The sequence below is a fragment of the Pogoniulus pusillus genome, chromosome 17, assembly GCF_015220805.1.
Source record: "Pogoniulus pusillus isolate bPogPus1 chromosome 17, bPogPus1.pri, whole genome shotgun sequence".
Classification (NCBI taxonomy): Eukaryota; Metazoa; Chordata; class Aves; order Piciformes; family Lybiidae; genus Pogoniulus; species Pogoniulus pusillus.
This window is the reverse complement of record NC_087280.1, coordinates 144,172-162,340: the sequence shown is the minus strand read 5'-3', so window position 1 is coordinate 162,340 and position 18,169 is coordinate 144,172. Positions and strand designations below refer to the sequence as shown.

The window sequence follows — 18,169 nt, the reverse complement described above, 5'->3', positions numbered from 1 at the left end:
ACCCCTAGACTGGCCTGTTTGGATCAGCAGGTTCCGCCCAGGAGCCAGAGGCCTGCGTGGCCTGCTTTGGAGGAGCGGCACAGGGCAGGGTGCCAAAAGCTCCTGGCTATTTTTGTGGGGTCAGGCTTGGAGGGACCCATTCCATGCATTTCAGACCAGGAAAGGAGGTTGGCTCAATCCCTCAGAGCACCTGGGAGTCATCATCCTGTGGAAGAGCTGGGGAAAACCCTGAGCTCCAGGGCAATATGAGTGGAATCCAATAGACGCGGTGACCCAGCCTCATGTGTGCCAGGGACAGCAGAGCTCAGAGCCTCCTGAGACCCAAATGCCAAATTCTCCAAGGCCATTTCCACACATTTTAGCACCACTCCTGAAGCAGCTGGGGATTCTGTGCAAACTGATGTTGCTGCTGTCTTACCCAAGACATTGCCTGCCTTTACCTCTGGTAGCAGTTTCACCATTCCTGAATCAAGTGGGGCTTCTGCCCAGCGTGGTCTTATGCTGCTGCCATGTTCCACAGCATCTGCTTCCTGTGGCTGCTCAAGAGCCCATCAGACTCAATGCACCTGAGGACCGTCAAGGTTGGAAGGGATCTCTGAAGCTTTTCTTGACCAATCTACTCCTGATAGCTGTTCCATACCTTCATCAGTGCTACAGACAGTGAGATTGAGGCACACTCAGCAAGTCTGCAGATGGCAGCAGGCTGAGTGGTGTGGTTGATAAGTCTGAAGGACAGGATGGTTGCCATCTAGAGGGACCTGAACAGGCTGGAGGGCTGGGCTGAGGACAGCCTCATCAGGTTCAATAAGGCAAAGTGCAGGGTCCTGCACCCGGCTTGGGGCAATCAATCCAGGTTGGGGATGACGAGATAGAGAGCAGCCCTGCAGAGAAGGACTCGGGGATGCTGGTGGGTGAGAAGCTGGGCAGGAGCCAGCAATGGCCACTTGCAGCCCAGAAGGCAAAGTGCAGCCTTGGGCTGCATCCAAAGCAGCGTGGCCAGAGATGGAGAGGGGGGATGCTGTCCCTCTGCTCTGCCCTGGGGAGACCTCACCTGCAGTGCTGTGTCCAGCTCTGGGGCCCCCAGTAGAAGAGAGATGTGGGCCTGATGGAGCAGGTCCAGAGGAGGCCAGCAAGATGATCAGAGGGCTGGAAAACCTCTCCTATGAAGCCAGGATGAAGGAATTGAGTCTGTTCAGCCTGGAGAAGGCTCCAGGGAGACCTTAGAGCTTGCATTTCAATATCTGAAGAAGATCTACTGGAAGGCTGGGCAGGGACTCTTCAGAAGGGCCTGTGGGGGCAGGATGAGGGGCAATGGTCTGAAACTGGAGCAGGGAAGATTTAGGTTGGACATCACAGAACCAGAGAACTTTAGAGGTTGGAAGGGACTTCCAGAGGTCCCCAACTCCCATCCTCTGTCAAGGCAGGATCACCCAGGGTAGTTCACACAGCAATGCATCCAGATGGGTTTGGAAAGTCTCCAGAGAAGGAAACTCCACAACCTCTCTGGGCAGCCTGCTCCAGGGTTCCGTCACTCTCACCATAAATAAGTTTCTCCTCACATTGAGGAGTTTGTTCCAGTTTGTAGCTGTTGCTCCTTGTCTTATTGCTGCTGACCACTGAGAAGAGATTGGCCCCAGCCACTTAAAACCCACCCCTCAGATATTTGTACACATTGATCAGATCCCCTCTCGGCCTTCTCTTCTCCAGACTAAGAACAGCCCCACAGCTCTCGGTCTCTCTCCATAGAAGAGGTGCTCAAGTCCCCCACTCGTCTTCATGGCTCTCTGTTGGACTCTCTCCAGCAGGTCCCTGTCCCTCTTGAACTGAGGAGCCCAAATATGGATGCAGTACTCTAGGTGTGGTCTCAACAGGGCAGAGGGGGAGAAGAACCTCCCTAGCCCTGCTGGCCATGCTTTTCCTGATGCACCCCAGGATGCCCTTGGCTCTCTTGGCCACAAGGGCACATTGCTGGCCCATGGAGAACTTTCTGCCTACCAGTGCTCCAAGGTCTTTCTCTATGGAGCTGCTTTCCAGCAGGGCAGCTCCAACCTGTACTGGTGCCTGTTGTTATTCCTCTCCAGATGCAGGACCCTGCACTTGTCCTTACTGAACTCCATGAGGTTTTCCTTTGTCCAGCTCTCAGCCTGTCCAGATCTGGTTGGATGACAGCACAACCTGAGGGTTGTCCGTCACACCCCTCTCCCTCCCCCCTCCCCCCCCCCCCCCTAGTTTTGTATCATCAGGGAACTTGCTGAGGGTGCACTCAATGCCCTCATGCAGATTGTTGATAAAGATACTGAACAAAACTGGATCCAGCTCTAATCCCTGGGGAACACCACTGGCCACTCTGTGCCACTTATGACAACTCTCTGAACTCTGCTCTTGGGCAGTTTTCGATCCACCTCACAGACCATCCACCTGTGACGCATCTCCTAAGAGGATGTTCACAGGATGTCAGGGGTTGGAAGGGACCCAAAGAGACCATCGAGTCCAACTCCCCTGCCAGAGCAGGATCATACTATCTAGCTCAGGTCACAGAGGAACTCACCCAGACAGTCCTTGAAAGTCTCCAGAGGAGGAGACTCCACAGCCCTTCTGGAGAGCCTGTTCCTGTTCCAGTACTCTGTGGCTCTTACAGTAAAGAAGTTCCCCCTTGTGTTGAGGTGGAACCTCCTGTGCTGCAGCTTACATCCATTGCTCCTTGTCCTATCCTAGGGAGCAAGTTATGGAGAGAGCACCAAAAGCCTTGCTGAAGCCAAGGCAGATGACAACCACAGCTCTGCCTTTGCCTGCTTATTTGGTCATGGTATCATAGGGGGCTATCAGGTTAGCCAAGGGAGATCTGCCCTTGGTAAATCCATGCTGGCTTCTCTTCCGTGTGCTTAAAGGTGGCCTTCAGAATGAGCTGCTCCATCATCTTTCCAGGGATGGAGGTGAGGCTGACTGGTCTGGAGTTGCCTGGGTCTTCCTTCTTGCCTTTTTTGAAGCCTGGAGTTCCACTGGCTTTCTGCCAGTCCCCAGGCACCTCTGCTGCTTTTCACAAATGATGGGGAGAGGCTCAGCAGCAGTGTCAGCAGGACTCTACCCACTTCCTGTTCCTAGCCTAAACCCTGCCTTGTGCTGCTCCTGGTTTTGCATGGTGCATGTTTTCTCTGGTGAATGTCTGTGCCAGCATCCATGAATGGTTGTGTCCATCTGAGTAGGACATTGTGTACAGAGGGCCACTGTTTTCACTCAGCTGCTGTTTTCTCATCCAGCACCCTAACCCAGACACAGGTTGGACTGGGTGATCTTGGAGGTCTCTTCCAACCTGGTTGATTCTATGATTCTATACTGCTCTGCAATTGGCTGACAGCCATTTCTTGACTGTGTTGTAATCACCCACCTGCTCTCAGACAGACTCATGGCTGGCTCTGAGGACCAACCAGCTCTACCCATAGACCCAGAAACACATCAGGTAAGGAAGCCCCTGCTCACTAAGTACAAGGAAGAGGCAACTTTTGACAACATCGTTCTCCATTGGTTCTCATAGCTCTTTGTGATTGGCTGATGGCCACCACAGCAACCCCTTAGATGTTTTTGCAAGGGGTGTCCTTGCAACACCCCCTCTCCCCTCTAATATCAGCACCTAGCCATTTAGAGCCAATGCAGTGCCCATTGGGAACACCTGATTGGCCCTGCTGCTGCCTGGACCTACAGGTGGGCATCTCAGCAAAAAAAACTTGAATGGAGAAAACCCTCAGATGAGTCCTGCTGATCACACTGGTGTTTCCCAGACTAGCACCAGCCTTGTCCTTCTCCTCACCTGCCCATTGGTGGTCCTGACCTACAGCTGGGAAATTTGGGACTGAGCTGCCTGATGGAAAGGAAGAAACACCGATTTTCTTAGGCAAACTACTATGCCTGCTGATCCATTTCCACCCATCTGCCTTGCTGAGGGTCATTTTTGAAGTGCTGGCTCCCAAGAAGGCAAAAGAGAAAGCAGACGTCAGTGACGGAGAGAAGGGTCTGAGGGAACAGAATGTCTGCATCCATGAGTGCCCAGAGAGCACATAACAGTGATGGGAAAATTACATGTGTTAGTGATGAGAAAGCTTCCGAGATGTGACGATGGACTATGATCTGTAGCTGTAACCAATGAACAGGGGCTCTATTGTATTGTAACTCTCTGTGGATGTGGCTGCTGGCAAGGCTTGATTCTTGTGACTGTATGCAATGTAATAACCCAAGGACGAGAGTAGAGGAAGCAAGTAGCAAAATGTATCGCTACCCACGAAGCTGGCCTGGTGTGCCACTGGAACCTTGGAGGGTAGGCGGGGGGAAAGCCAGTACATAAGTGATGAAGAAACTTATTGTGTAAGCGATGAAGAGGAGGGTGGCTGTAGTACTGACCTTTAAGGGTACGAGACTATCTTTCTTATATTCCAAGCCCAGTGGTGTATTTAGCATTGCATCACTAAAGGCGTGCTTTGCCTGCCTCCTGGCACTACGAGCCAGGATGCAGAGGGTATATAACTCACCCAGAGTCTGCGACACGCTGTGGCAACCATTTGACCACTGTGGCCCAGCCCGCTAAGAGTTGGTGCTTTGCCATCTTGAAGCCACTGCGCATCACCCTATCTACTGGGATTGACAGCATGTGTGTCAGGATTATGCTTCTGCTGTGCTAGGTAGTAGATTGCTTTTGTTATTATAGTATAGTTAATAAATCATCTTTAAAAATCTATAACAGTGTATATATGTATGGCTTCCACTGTGCCCCAGCCCTTCAAACCTGTAAGCGTTACAGAGCAGGAGCAGGGCAGGTGAAAAATTGCTGGGAGAGGCAGCAGCTGTGAGGAGCAGAGAAAAAAGGCAAATAGTACAGGATGGTTTTAAACTATGACCTTCGGGTTATGAGACAGCTGCTGCCACTTCACCACTCTCTCCTGTATGCACCTCAGCTGGAAAACCCCACATCCCCACTGTGCCTAATGCTCCCTGGCACTGCCAGGGCTCACCATTCTTCCCTTCCTCTGTCTTGGTCTCTCTCACAGGCTGCAAAATGTCTCCTCTTCAGATGTCCGCACACAGCACAACTGGAGTGATCCCCAACACTCAATCACCCACAAACTGCACGAAGGCTAATGCCTGGTGTGCCAGTGGGAAAAGAGGGGAGACAGGCACAGTGCAGGCCTGGCAGAGTTGCCCAAGAGGCAGTGACCTCTCAACAGTGGCAGTGTTCGTAACCAGACATGACAAGACCCAGGGCTTCCTGAGGTACCTGGGAAGTTTGGTCTGATCAGAGCTGGAAGCTGTCCTAAAGGATTTCCAGAAGCCCTTCTAATCATCATTCTTCAGAAGGGCACAGAGGCCCTCGAGCAGGCACAAGAGGGCAGTGCCATGGCTAGACAGCGGCAGCATAAGGTGGCATAGAAGCCTCAGGTGCTTCAGGAATGGGGCTGACACGTGTGGAAATGCCCTTGAAGAAAGCAGCATTTTGGGAAGAATGAGGCTGCGAGCTCTGGTACACCTGGCACGCTTGAGGCCAGGCCACTGTGGCCACTGAAGTCCACAGCAGCAGTGACACTCATGTTTGCCTGCAGCTCAGGGTTTTTCCCAACTCTTCCACATCATGATGACTCTCAGGTGCTCTGGGGGATTGATTCGGTGTCCCTTTGAAACTGGAACTTCCATAATGAAGCTCATCATCCCTGAGCCAGGAAAAAGAGCCAGGAGCCTTTGGCTTCTTGCCCTGTGTCGCTCCTCCAAAGCAGGCCATGCAGGCCTCTGTCCTCTGGGCTGAACTTGATGATCCAAACAGGTCGGTCTGGGGGTGGGTGTCTTGCAGGGAAGGACACAGGCAGCTCTTTGATCACCCTCCCACACGCTGACTTACTCTTTTCCAGCACATTCTCCACTTCCCTACCTAAGTCTGCTCGTGTGGTGGGAAGAAGCAAGAGGGTCTGGACAGGCTACCAAGGGGCATGGCAGGGGAGATCCCTCTGGATGAGCTGTCTCAGAGAAGGTCACTTCTCTGGTGGAGGAGCACTGTAGAAGGGCAGGAGGAAGCACTCAAAGTCGCGGCAAGCAAGCACCAGCTCTCATTTGGGGAAAACAAGGGACAGGGGACATGGAGAGAGAGAGACTGTGACCTCTCTGGCAGAGGCAGTGTTCACAGGGTGACAGAACAAGACTTAGAGGTAGCTGCTGAGGCGGCTGAAGTGACTGGGAAGTTTGGTCTGCTCGCAGCAGTGGATTGGAATAGAGACCTGCAGAGCTCTCTTCAAAATGTTGGGTTTGTGGGCTGGAGAGAGTCAGGGGAGCCCTTGAGCAGCCACCAGAAGGAAATGCCTTGGGAGGGAGCATATACAGGAGGCTGCAGAGAAGCCCCAGGTGTTTCAGGAGTAGAGCTAGGGTGTGGAAATGCACGGGAGGAAAGAGGCACTCTAGGGCTATGAGCTTTGGTGTCCCTGGCACGCCCAAGGCCAGGACATGGTGTCCACTGAAGTCCCCAGCACAATGACCCCTGGTTGCCTGGCCTTCCGGGTTATCCCAACTCTTCCACATAACAGTGACTCTCAAATGCTCTGGGAGACTGATCCAATGTCCCTCTGTAACTGGCAGCACATGGGCTGGGCCATCCCATCCCTGACCCAGGGAGCAAGGGACTATGAGCTTTTGTCTGTGTCTCTCCTCAAAACCAGGCTGCCTCTGGCCTCTGAGTTCGACTTTCTGAGCAAACTAGGTTGATCTGGGCGTGGGTCCTGGACAGGGAAGGACAGGAGCACCTCTTTGTTCACAAAACCCAGACCACAGTAGAGCCTAGTGAGTGCAGGCAAGGTCCTTGAGGCCATCACTGCTACCCACTGTGGGCTTCCCTCCAGCCTGCAACGGCCTCCTTGTTTTGTCCAAATGCACAGGGGCTGCGTTGTTCTGCAGCAGGGGACGACGCAGTCTTGGCCTCTTTTGTCTGATGAGGACTGGGCCAGAGATCAGCTGGGCAAGCTGAACGCTCACAAAGCCCTAGGCTGGGGAAGTCACAGTGAGCCAGGGCTCACCTGGGACAACACAGCAAGGCATCAGCAATCCAGGATGTTCCTGGATTGCATAGATGACAACTTCCTCTTCCAAATGGTAGAGGAAGCAACGAGAAAAGGTGCTATGCTGGACCTTGCTCTCACCAACAGGGAAGAGCTGGTGGCTGATGTGAGGCTCAGGGACAGCCTTGGCTGCAGTGACCATGATGCAGTTGAATTTAAGATCCCTGGGGCAACCAGGAGGACGTATTCTAAGCTTACCACCCTAGACTTTAGGTGTGCAGACTTTGATCGCTTCAAGGATCTGCTGGCCAAAGTATCATGGGATGAAGCCCTGGAGGGAAGAGGGGCCCAGGACAGCTGGTCAGGATTCAAGGATCACCTCCTCTGTGTCCAGAAGCAATGCATACCAACAAAGAGGAAAGCAGGGAAGAATGTTAGGAGGCCTGCCTGGCTGAGCAAGGAGCTCCTGCACATTCTGTCACACAAAAAGGAACTCTACAAGGAGTAGAATAAAGGACAGCAGGAACGGGGGAGATATAAGGAAGAGGCCCCAGCAGCTAGAGATCTGCTTAGGAAAGCCAAGGCAGAGCTTGAATTGAATCCAGCCAGGGAAGTCAAAGGGAACACCAAGAATTTCTGCAGGTATATTAATGGCCAAAAGAAGCCTAGGGAACATGTGGGCCCCCTCAGAAAGGAAACAGGTGAAATGGTCACAAGTGACATGGCAAAGGCTGAGGTTCTCACAACTTCTTTCCTTCAGTCTTCACTGCAAAGGCCTCCAGCCACACTCCTGGAGCCAGGGTCTAGAAGGAAGAGCTGCCCATCATAAGTGAAGATCAGGTTTGTGGTCACCTGAAGAACCTGAAAGTGTTCAAGTGCATGGGACCCCATGGGATGCACCCACGGGTGCTGAGGGAACTGGCAGATGAGGTTGCTAAACCCCTCTCTATTCTATTCCAGAAGTCATGGCCGTCTGGTGCAGTTCCCACTGACTGGAAAAAGGGAAACAGAACTCCCATTGTCAAATGGGGTAGGAAGGAGGAGCCAGGGAACTCCAGGCCAGTCAGTCTCACCTCTGTGCCCAGTAAGATTATGGAGCAGATCCTCCTGGAGGCACTGCTGAGGCAGGAGAACAGTGAAGAGGTGGTTGGCTACAATCAGCATGGCTTCACCAAGGGCAAATCCTGCCTGACAAACCTGGTGGCCTTCTATGAACAGGTCACAACATGAATAGATGAGAGGTGAGCAACTGATGCCATTGACCTGGAGCCGAGCAAGGCCTTTGACACTGTCCCGCACCACATCCTGGTCTCCAAGCTGGTGCCACATGGGTTTGAGGGGTGCACCACTGGGTGGATACAGAACTGGCTTCATGGGCGCACCCAAAGAGTGGCTGTCAATGGGTCCATGTCCAAGTGGAGACCAGTGACAAGTGGGGGCCCTCAGAGATCAGTCCTGAGACCTTGTTCAACATCTTTGTGGGTGCCATGGACAGTGGCAATGAGTGCAGCCTCAGCAAGTTTGCTGATGACACCAAGCTGTGTGGTGCAGCAGCCAGGCTGGAGGGCAGGGATCCATCCAGAGGGAGCTGGACAGGCTGGAGAGGTGGGCACAAGCCAAGCTCATGAGGTTCAACAAGACCAAGTGCAGTGTCCTGCATCTGGGTCACGGCAATGCGAAGCACAAATCCAGGCTGGGCAGTGGGTGGCTGGGGAGCAGCCCTGAGGAGAGGGACTTGGGGGTGCTGGTGGACAAGAAGCTCCACAGGAGCTGGCAGTGTGCACTTGCATCCTGGAGGGCCAAGCAGAGCCTGGGCTGCATCAGGAGAAGTGTGGCCAGCAGGTTGAGGGAGATGATTCTCCCCCTCTACTCTGCACTGCTGAGACCCCACCTGGAGTACTGCATCCAGTTCTGGGGCCCCCAGTACAAGAAGGATGCAGACGTGCTGGAGCGTGTCCAGAGAAGGGCCACAGGGCTGGAGCGGCTCTGCTATGAGGACAGACTGAAAGAGTTGGGGCTGTTCAGCCTGGGGAAGAGGAGGCTCTGAGGTGACCTTCTGGTGGCCATCCAGGATCTGAAGGGGGTCTACAAAAAATCTGGGGAGGGACTTTTCAGGCTCTCAGGGGGTGCCAGGACTAGGGGGAATGGAGCAAAGCTGGAGGTGGGGAGAGTGAGGCTGGAGGGGAGGAGGAAGTTGTTGAGCAGGAGAGTGGTGAGAGGCTGGAATGGGTTGCCCAGGGAGGTGGTTGAGGCCTCATCCCTGAAGGTGTTTAAGGCGAGACTGGCTGAGGCTGTGAGCAGCCTGCTCTAGGACAGGGTGTCCCTGGGCATGGAAGGGGGGTTTGGAATTGGCTGATCCTTGTGGTCCCTTCCAACTCTGACTGATTCTATGATTCTATGATCCCCTGGGCAGTGCCTGGCAGTGAGGTGCCTGGCACAGGTAGTTGTGGCCGAGTGGTGAAGGCGATGGACTAGAAATCCATTGGGGTTTCCCCGCGCAGGTTCGAATCCTGCCAACTACGGGGGGCAGCTCTTTTTGGGCGCTCTGCCACTCGGCTCCAAGGCCCCGCCAGCTGCGCAGGGCACACAGGCTCTCAGCAAAACCTCCTTGCCTGCCCTGCATGTACTTACCTGCCCTGAGAAATGCCTGCACGGCTGCCAAATCCTTCTCCCACTTTACCTGGCAGGTGAGTTGGACAAAGAGAAAGAGCCAGAAAGAAGTCCACTTTTGCTGTCTACTGAGCAGAACGTCACGGTTTGGCCTCAACACATACCCTAAGGCAGCACATCCCCAACAGCTGTCGTCCCTGCACCTGGCGCTATAGCTGCTTACCTTCCACAGATAGCCTGCACAGCAGGGTCCTTTGTGCTAACCAAGAACCAAAGGCACCTCACGGGTAGCACTGACAGATACCCCTCACTTTTGGTCTCCCCAAGGCAGAGTGCTGTGCAGAAACAGGTAAGTGGGGGGGGGGGGGGGGAAGACAAAGAGTCAGAGCCAACTGTGAGCCACAGAAGAGGTCCTTCTGTCCATTGATGGGCTTTGTTGCTAGTGATGAAGAGAAGATCTGAGATCTCACCTGGGGTTTTTGTGGTCTGCTCTTTGAACCCTCTCTAGCTCCTGAACACAGGGACAGCTTTTCCCAGGGGACTTTCCCAAAGGTAGCTGAATGGGAGATGATGATTTTTCAGTGCCTTCTTCTCCTGGGGGAGACGTACAAGTGCTAAAGAGGCCTTGGGGGTGACTGTGACATCAGGACATCATCCTCTGACATCACAGGCTCTGATCAGTTATCTCTCACAGCCCCTGAGAGAAAGAGGGGCCACTGGTAGCCCTCCTGGCTGGCGAAGCATCTTAACAGAAGGAGAAATCCTATGAGGCACATGCAGAGAGAGTCCAGAGGAAGAGCAGGAAGAAGAAAAAAGTCTATTGCTGGTGCATGTTATGTTCCCCACAGGAGTACCACCAAGCTGTGGCAGAAACAGCACAAGTAAAGAAGATCAAAGAGGCTGGCAGCATGGACAAAGAAGGAAAAGGGCAATGAAAGGAGGACCTGAAGCTGAGAGGAGGATCTCTTGGTCTGCAGTTAAATTCTCTGCCCTCAGCAGTAGCTCCTGCAACGGGAAGGCTGCAGCCACACTCTTCAAGGCACATCTGCACCCACACCTGTCATGGAGAGTAGCAAAAGCTCTCTAAGCTTCTGCTATATTGTGTAGTTTCTAATGCCTCACATTCAAGCAGAAAGCATCGGAAAAAAAAAAAAATTGAAAACAATCTTTCAGTCCCATGGGAAGGTTTCGGCCTAAGGCAAGTAAAAGGTAAACACTGGCCATGTTTTCCTTTTACTTGGCATCAAAGTGGGATGAGAGTGGCCTTGCTTTCCAGACAACAGGGTATTGTTTTGGTTAGTAGAAACGACTATCTTAGGCCCGCCCCACACCTGCAGGAGGGCTGGCCTGAGGAGTGGTCTTTATATTGTTTAGGTAATGTTATCCAATTGTATAAGTTGCTTACTGTTTTTTTTCCAATGTATGTGAACAATGTAAAAGTGGTCCGAATTGTGGGCTAGTCCTATTTTTGAACATTATAAAAATGGTGAACAGGCCAGGATCGAGGCCCCCCTTTCTGTTTTTTTCTTCTTCCTGGACCTCACCCTCGTCTTGTCCTTCCTCGGACTTCTAACGACAACAAACTGCTTGCCGCTCTAGCCTTGCCTCGGGCAGACACGCCGAGTCTCAGAGGCTGGGAGCCTGCACATGCCTGGACCCTCACCAGGAGAAAGGGACTCCCTACCAAGCTACACACTGTGAGTAGCTGACGAACTGTTAACTCAAACCCCAGAGACTCAAAAGAACTCTCTTTAAACATCATAGACTCTTTAATTTGCCATTCTCTGAAATGTTATTTCGACCTCGATCAAGCGAATTCACAGTGGTGGTGTAGTTTCGGGAAGAGGGAATTTTTTTTATTTTTTTTTTTTCAATAAATCACTGATAACATAGTCAATGCCTCGCGTATATCCCCACAAACTCTGCCGTGAAACTGCTTCCACGACAACACCCCAGTCCTCCGGACAGCCTTCAAACACATCAGTGGTAAAAGGAAGAACAGGGAAAATGTGGGCAAACTGCTGAATGAGATGGGTGCCCCAGTGACAGAGGGTGCAGAGTTACTGAATGCTTTCTGTGCTTCAGCCTTTACTGATAGGGCCAGCCCCTAGGAACCCCAGTCCCTGGAAGTAAGAGAGAAAATCTGGAGAATGGAAGACTCTCTCTTGGTCAGCGAGGATTGGCTCAGATCATCTGGGTAAACCAAACACTTACAAGTCCATAGGCCCTGATGGGATGCACCCACGAGTGCTGAGCGAGCTGGCTGATGGTGTTGCTGTACCACTCTCCATCATGTTGAGTGATCAAGGAGAGTAGAAGAGGTGCCTGAGGATTGGAAGAAAGCAAATGTCGCTGCAGTCTTTAGAAAGGGCAAGAAGGAGGACCCAGGAAAGTACAGCCAGTCAGCCTCACCTCCGTTGCTCAAAAAGTGACGGAGCAGCTCATTCTGCAGGTCACCTCTAGGAAAAAAAGGTTATCAGGAGTGGTCAGCATGGATTCACAAAGGGGAACTCAATGCTAGACCAGTCTGATGGCCTTCTCTGATGGGGCGACCAGCTGGGCAGATGAAGGAACAGCAGAGGATGTTGTGTCCCTTCTGTTCAGCAAGACTTCGGACACAGTCTCCCATAACAGCCTCATAGGCAAGCTCAGGAAGCGCGGGTTAGGTGAGGGGATGGTGACATGGCTCATTAAGAGAGCTCAGAGGGCTGTGATCAGTGGTGCAGAGTCCTGATGGAGGGCTGTGGCCAGTGGTGTTCCCCAGGAGTCAGTACTGGGTCTGGTCTTGTCCCACATCTCTGTCAGTGACCTGGATGAGGGGACGGACCGTTTTGCGGATGATACTGAACTTGGAGGATTGCCTGGCACAGCAGAAGGCTGTGCTGCCCCTCAGCAAGAGCTGGACAGGCTGGAGAGTTGTGTGGAGAGGAAGCTAATGACTTTCAACAAGGACAAGTGTAGAGTCCTGCACCTGGGCGAGAATAACCCCCTGCACCGGTACAGGTTAGGGGGTGGAGGTTGACCTGCTGGAAAGCAACTCCACGGAGAAGGGCCTGGGAGTCTCGGTGGACAGTAAGCTGACCAATGCACCCTTGTGGCCAAGGTGCCCGTTGGTATCCTGGGGTTTGTTAAGAAAAGTGAGGCTGGCAGGTCAAGGGAGCTTCTGCTCCCCATCTACTCTGCCCTAGTGAGGTGTCATCTGGAGTACTGTGCCCAGTTCTGGGCTCCCCAGTTCACAGAATGTGAAAGGGTGAAAGGGACCTCCAGAAATCATCGGGTCCAACCCCTAAGAGGGACAGGGAACTGCTGGAGAGAGTCCAGCGGAGAGCTACGAGGATGGTTAAGGGAACAGAACACCTCTCTTATGAGGAAAGTCTGAGAGACCTGGGGCTCTTTAGCCTGGAGAAGAGCAGCCTGAGAGGGGATCGGATCAACGCTTACAAATACCTTAAGGGTGCCAAGAAGATTGGGCCAGTCTCTTTCCAGTGGTGCCCGGTGGTGGGAGATGGGGCAAGGCGTGGAAGCTGGAACACAGGAAGTTCCACCACAGCATAAGGAAATACTTCCTTACTTTGAGAGTGGCAGAGCCCTGGAGCAGTCTGCCCAGAGAGGTTGTGGAGAATCCTTCTCTGGAGGCTTTCAAAACCTGCCTGGATATGTTCCTGTGTGTTCTGCCTTAGGTAAGCCCACTTCGGTGGGGGGCTTGAACTAGATGATCTCCAGAGATCCCTTCCAACCCATAACATCCTGTGATTCTTCATCCCAGTTTTGCTTTTGTACCCTTCCGTTTGTTTGCTGTGAGCTCTGGCCTGTGGATGAGAGAAGAAAGCAGCAGAGAGAGTGCAAACATGCAGGGCTCAGCACTGCCGCCTCATCCTTCAGCCTCACCAGCAGGCTCTATCAGCTCAGCCTGCTGAGAACCTTCCTGGGATAGCTCACAAACTCTAAGGCTGGTGAGCCCTACCACCTCCATTCCCAGCAGTGCTGGGCAGCACAGTCACTGCTCAAGGCACAGAGAAGAGGGGTTGGGGTTTCTCAGGCTCTTTGGCGCCCTGCATCGTGGCAGGGCCAGCCTTCGGCAGCAGGGAGCAGCAGGGCTGCAGCAGGAGTGAGGGCAAAGACAGGCCAGGAGCTGTGGGGAAGCACAGCCCAGCAGGGGCAGGGCAAGGCCCCAACTGCTGTGCTGCCTGCCGAGAGGAGCCCAGGCTGCCTCAGCTAAGAGCTGTCACTTCAGGGTCACACAGATCTGAAGACCTACCTTGAACTAGCTCTCACTGGCTGAGAACTCCATCCTGATGAGGAATCTATAGCAGATGTACCTTTCCAAAACACCTCAGGCAGATAACCAGGGCCAGAACTGCAGCTGACAAAAATCTAGCCTGGAAACCCTCCAGCTGCATGAGACACTGCTCTACAACCATGAGGAATCTGGTCTTCAGTCAGTGGAGGCTTCCTTGCCTGATGTGTTTCTGGGTCCACAGGTAGGGTTAGCCGGTCCTGCCAGCCAGGCACAGGTCATCCTGAGAGCAGGTGGGTATGATGCAGTCCAGAAATGGCCACCAACCAATTGCAGGGCAGCACAAGAAGATCTTGGCTATGACATTTAATGAGAGACAATGGTGCCCCCAAGTCTGCAATGGAAGGCACACCCTGGTCAGATGGACTTGCACCTACATGGCAAAGGGCAGCTGGTGCTGCCAGATGGCCACAACAGTGACAGGGAGAGGGGTGTGACTTGGGTGAAAAGGCTGCAGCTGGCTGCCTGCTCGGGCGTGCAGACCAAGGGACCTGTCTGCAGCAGTGAAGGGCAGGGCACCTGTCGCTGCTTAGTCCGGGTCAAAGGTCTCCGTCTGCTGCTGCCTGCAGTTGCCTGCAGTGGTTGGCTGTGTGCAAGTGGCTGGATTCCTGCTGAGGGATTTGCTGTGGGGAACAGGGATATGAGCCACTCTGGGACAGCCGTGGTGGGGGACTCACCAAATCCGTGCCCACCCACCACCAGCAGCAGCTGCACAAGGCAGATGTTACCCAGGAAGAGCTCACGAATGGAGTCCTGTAACAGGGAAATATCCAGCTAGCCCAGGACCCAGAGCACAAAGAACTCCAAGAGTGAATCCGTACTGATGCACATGGCATGCTCCACCCAGCCTGGAGCACACTGAGCTCAGCTTTACACGAGGTTCTTGTACCCTTCCAAAGTTCAGGTACCACAGGCTGGGCTGATCACCAAGACCCACACCACTCACAAGTGGCCAGCAAGCCTGATGGCAGCTGGTTTTCTGTGACTAGGGGGCACAGGGTGAGACCATGGAAGAGCTGCCCAAGACATGGAGACCTCTGAGGCAGTGACAGCATTCAGAGCTGGATGCAACAAGGTCTTGGGGCTATCAGGAGTAGATTGGTCAAGAAAAGCTTCAGAGATCCCTTCCAACCTTGACGGTCCTCAGGTGCATTGAGTCTGATGGGCTCTTGAGCAGCCACAGGAAGCAGATGCTGTGGAACATGGCAGCAGCATAAGACCACGCTGGGCAGAAGCCCCACTTGATTCAGGAATGGTGAAACTGCTACCAGAGGTAAAGGCAGGCAATGTCTTGGGTAAGACAGCAGCAACATCAGTTTGCACAGAATCCCCAGCTGCTTCAGGAGTGGTGCTAAAATGTGTGGAAATGGCCTTGGAGAATTTGGCATTTGGGTCTCAGGAGGCTCTGAGCTCTGCTGTCCCTGGCACACATGAGGCTGGGTCACTGCGTCTATTGGATTCCACTCATATTGCCCTGGAGCTCAGGGTTTTCCCCAGCTCTTCCACAGGATGATGACTCCCAGGTGCTCTGAGGGATTGAGCCAACCTCCTTTCCTGGTCTGAAATGCATGGAATGGGTCCCTCCAAGCCTGACCCCACAAAAAATAGCCAGGAGCTTTTGGCACCCTGCCCTGTGCCGCTCCTCCAAAGCAGGCCACGCAGGCCTCTGGCTCCTGGGCGGAACCTGCTGATCCAAACAGGCCAGTCTAGGGGTGGGCCTCTTCCAGGGAAGGACACAGGCAGCTCTTTGATCACAAACCCCAGTCCTTCACATCCATCTTTGGTCCTCACTCCGCAGCACTGGGATCTGCTCACCGCTGCTGGCAACGTCACGCTCATCTTCTGGTGACCCACTTGTGGGCCTCAGAGGTTCAGCTGGTAGAGTGGGCCCCAGACCTCAAGCCAGTGTTCAGGGGAACATATAGTTGGAGCGGGACATCGTGAGAGGTTCTTTCCAACCCAAGCTGTTTGATGAAAGAGAAGGGGAAGGCTCATTCCCTGCTCTTGGCACTGCAGAGGACACATCTGGATCAGTGTCCCCCATTTTGTGTCCCAGGGACAAGAAGTGAAGACTTCTCATGCAGGGAAACTGGCAGAGGAGCAGGCAGAAGGGATGGCTGGAGCACATGGCATAGGGAGGGAGGGCAAGGGCAGCAGGCTTGTGGAGCCTGGCACAGACGCGTGAGGGGAGGAGGAGTGCGTGGCACTGCTGTCTCCCACCACCTACAGGAGGTTATGGGAGGAATGCAGCCAAGACTCACATGGCAGCCTTCAAACAGCAGCCATGGCCTTGACAAATGCTGAATCTTGAGGGGTGCAGGATGGGTAAAACGAGGGCTGGACCATAACACTCTGAACAGCAAAACTGTGTGTGGGATCTCTTTGAAACTGACACCAGAGGTAAAAGAGCAAAGGAGAACTGGAAGAGACTGAAGGACACTTCAGTTAGAGCAAGGGAGCTCTCAATCCTGACATCCAGAAAGTCAGGCAAGGGAGGCAGGAGGCCACCTTGGTGAAGTCAAGATGTCCCAGGCAAACTGGCATGCCAAGCCAAAGTACACTGGCAGCACAGGCAGGGATACACATCCTGGAGAGATTGTAGGGATTGTGTTGGGAGTCCAAGGAGGGGATCAGGACAGCCAAGGCACCGCCGGAGCTGCGTGGGCCAGTGATGTGACACGGACAAGAAGGGTTCCTTCAGGTGCATGGGACAGCAAAGGAAGAGGGAAGAAGCTGCACCCCTTGATGAGTGAGGCCTGGCTATAGCCACGTGGAGAAGACAGAGGTACTCAGTGAGCGGTTTGTGTCGCTCTTCACAACAAACGCTCAGCCAGGCCACTCAATCCACAGGATACAAGGGCAGGCCTGGGAGAATGAAATGCCACCCACCACAGAAGACCTGGCTCGAGATCACACAAGGAGCAGGAAAGCCCACAAACTGATGGGACCTGATGAGATGCATCAGTGGGTCCTGAGGGAACTGGCAGAAGAAGTTTCAGAGTCACTATCCATCAAATGTGACAATCTGTGGCAGAGTGGTGAAGTTCCCAGTGACTGGAAATGGAGACACATCAACCCCGAGGAACTGCAGACACGTCAGTCTCAGCCCTCTGCCCAGCAAGATCCTGGGGCAGATCCTCCTGGAAGTTGCAACCTGGCTGATTCTATGATTCTATGATTCTATGCTAAAGCACATGGGAAACAGAGAGGTTAATGGTAAGAGCCAGCCTGGCTTCACTAAGGGCAAAGGGTGCCTGACCAGCTTGGTGGCTTTCTACAACACAGTTACCATATTGACAGACGAAGGAAGAGTGGCTGATGTCATGTAGCTGGACCTGCACAGAACATGAGATTGTCTCTCACACGACATCCTTGCTTCTAAACTAGAGAGAGGTGGATTTGACAGGTGGGCCACTCAGTAAGGAAGGAATGGTCTTGATTGTTTTGCTCAAAGCTGAAGGCAGTAGCTTGCTGCCCGCGTAGAGACTAGCAGTGAGGGGTGTCCCTCGGGGGTCCATATAAGGATCAGTACCATTTAACATCTCTGGACATGGGCAGTGGGAGAGAGGATATGCTCAGCACGCTTGTGGATGCCACCAAGCTGAGTGGTGTGGTTGATACTCCAGTGGGAAGGGATGCCACTGAGAGGCACCTTGACAGGCCAGAGAGGGGAGCTTAGGAAAACCTCATGAACTTAAGTGGGTCCAAGGTCCTGCATCTGGGTCTGGGCAACCCAAAGCATGAATACAGGCTGGGCCATAATTGGATTGAGATTAGTTCAGAGCAGAAAGATGTGGGAGCATTGGTGGAAGGTGGTATGCATTAGCAAAACATTTCAGATGAAAGAGGTGAGGGCTGAGTCAGCAGCGAGGCCTCTGCCAGAGGCAACTCCGAGGTGCTCAGATGCTTCATGCACAAGGAATGTTTGTGGCCCCGCAGGCATCAGGGACACAGCATAAAAGCCTGAGCGGCTCCAGGCTCTGCATCCTCCTCTCTTGCCTCCCTTTCCACAAGGAACAAGGTAAGCCTGAGCCTGGCTCCATCCCTCCCCGTGGGCTGAGCTGCTGCTGTGGTGGCTGCTGAGGCTGACACTTGGGCTGGCTAAGCTTGGCCCTGCACCGCAGCTGTAGAAGGGCTGTCACCTCTTTCCCTTTGGATGGAGGGTAGAGGGGGGTGTCTTTTGATCAGAAGACGATCAACGTGCTCCGCTGCAGGAAGCTCTGCCCGCAGGCATTTGCAC

General features: G+C 53.4%; 1 non-coding gene across 1 annotated transcript; it reads left to right on the top strand.

Moving 5' to 3' along the window:
* Nucleotides 1–9,462: 9,462 nt before the first annotated feature.
* TRNAS-AGA (transfer RNA serine (anticodon AGA)) lies at nucleotides 9,463–9,544 on the top strand. The gene has a single exon. It is a non-coding gene; the product is annotated as a tRNA-Ser (tRNA).
* Nucleotides 9,545–18,169: the final 8,625 nt, after the last annotated feature.